The 2,069-nt window shown below is 34.1% G+C and overlaps 1 long non-coding RNA gene across 1 annotated transcript in view; it reads right to left on the bottom strand.

The window, feature by feature from the left end:
• Window positions 1-351: 351 nt before the first annotated feature.
• Window positions 352-2,069, bottom strand: part of LOC106941076 (uncharacterized) — a 16,060-nt gene continuing 14,342 nt past the window's right edge. The window contains exon 2 of the long non-coding RNA XR_001423254.1: window positions 352-520. This is a non-coding gene — a long non-coding RNA (uncharacterized LOC106941076). The remainder of the gene's footprint in view (window positions 521-2,069) is intronic.

Raw genomic sequence — 2,069 nt, 5'->3', positions numbered from 1 at the left:
GAGCCAAGTATGTAGATGACAGTCCCTGAATCAGAGTGTGTTCTTCTCCACTGCACTGCGCCGCTTTTGTCTGGGGAAACCGATCTCCACCCACAGCAACAGAGGAGTCCAGAATGAGATGAAAAAACAGTGAAGTCAGTCTAATGCTGGGGATATTTAGAGAAATTCTTATCCATCCAAAAATCCCCCCTCCCTGTAACTTGACAATTTATGTTGTAGATCTCCAACTACTTTTGTGAAATGAGAAAAATCTAGAAGTCCACTCTTGTTCCTGAAAAGGTTCCCACAGTGGAAACAGCTTTAAATATACAGAACTATGTGCACAAGTAGAGACAAAATGGAAACAAATAGTGTGTTCTCTCAAAATTTTATATTTTATTTGTTTACAAAAGTTAATTGGTACAATGATTTTCAGAGTTTCAAAATGATCTTTGAAAAAGTTGTTCACTCCAAGACCAAGGCAGAAGTGATTTCAATCACTACAGCTCATCATTTGGCTGACTGTCATCTTTACAGTAATCTGCAGGAAAAGAGGGAAAAAGAAACACCTGTCAGTTTTCTGCCATAAGTAGTACATGTAGGCCAAAAATATAATTATAATTTGCCTTTTGGATAGAATCTGCCACAAGAGCTGAAGAGGTCTGCAGCTCCTCCTCAGGAGGCTCTCATGGTTATTACTCAGATTAATATTGCTCCTTGCATATATGTCAGTTTAGATTAACAGCTACTTTACGTTATGGTACACTCATCTTATAGAACATATTCCCAATAAGTTAATTTTTAAACAGTTTTTTAAGCTGGTTTATATTTGTACTTTTTTTTAACTCCTCATTCAATCCATTCCAGACATTTACTCCACACACCAATAAACAAAAACTCTTCTTGGTTGTTCGAATACATTGTTTTTTCAAATGTCCTCCTCTTAAATTATAACCCCCCTCTCTGTCACAAAACATTTTCTGTATATTGTGTGGAAGTTGATGATTTATTACTTTAAACATGAATTGTACAGTTATAAATATTACAAGGTCCTAGAATTTCAGTATATTTGATTTAAAAAATAACAGGTTTGTGTTCCCAATATCCCACTTTATGTATTCGGATAAATTTTTTTTGTATGACGTATTACAGCTATAAATTTGTTTTGTATGTATTCCCCCAAACTTCCACACAATATGTTAAATGTGGTACAATGAGTGTGTTATAGAAAATAAACAAAGATTTGTAGTCCAGGACAAATCTAATTCCCCTCATAGCAGCAACACTTTTGGCTATTTTAGATTTTACTAGGCTGATCTGTGGTTTCCAGATAAATTTATTATCTAGTATGACACCCAAAAATTTGATTTCATGGACTTCTTGTAAATCAACACTGTCAACAGTTATTTTAATTGCATTTTCTTGTTGTTGTTTTTTTGTTGTTGTTTTTTTACAGTTTCTGAATATCAGGAATTTAGTTTTACCTAAATTTAGTGATAATTTGTTGTTTGTGACAATGTTGTATTTTATTCATTTCTGTATTGAGTTCCTCTGAGAGTTGTTGAAGGTTTTCTCCAGTACAGAACATACTTGTATCATCTGCAAATATAATATAATTTATAAGGTTTGATACTTTCACTATGTCATTTATATATAAATTGAATAATTTGGGTCCCAACACTAATCCCTGCGGACAGGGGCGCTGCCAGGAATCTTGGGCCCCCTGAAAAAAAATTAAATTGGGCTCCCTCCCCCCACGCAGCTGCTGTTAAAATTTCTTGAGTCTATCTGACCCATCAAAAGTGTCACAATTTCAAAGGCTTGCAACTGCCTTGCTTTCTTTGGTCCAATATTGATAACTAGTACTATATTTGCTGCTCATGAATTTTACATGCAAGAGTAAAATTCAGTATGCATACAGTATGCAAATAGGTTGCTTAAATTTTTTCTATTAGTTTTAGATACTGAAATGTCTCTCCATGAGCAACAGTCATAGGCAAGATGCAAAATATACATGAAGCAATCCAGACTTCTCAAAAACTGCTATGTAGTTGCATTTTATTCAAGCTGCAGTATAACTTTAATAAAAA

The sequence above is a fragment of the Poecilia latipinna genome, unplaced genomic scaffold (genome assembly GCF_001443285.1).
Source record: "Poecilia latipinna isolate Pla-1442-1.1 unplaced genomic scaffold, P_latipinna-1.0 Scaffold3487, whole genome shotgun sequence".
NCBI classification, from domain to species: Eukaryota; Metazoa; Chordata; class Actinopteri; order Cyprinodontiformes; family Poeciliidae; genus Poecilia; species Poecilia latipinna.
The sequence above is the reverse complement of the archived record's forward strand: the minus strand, read 5'-3'. Positions and strand labels throughout refer to the sequence as shown.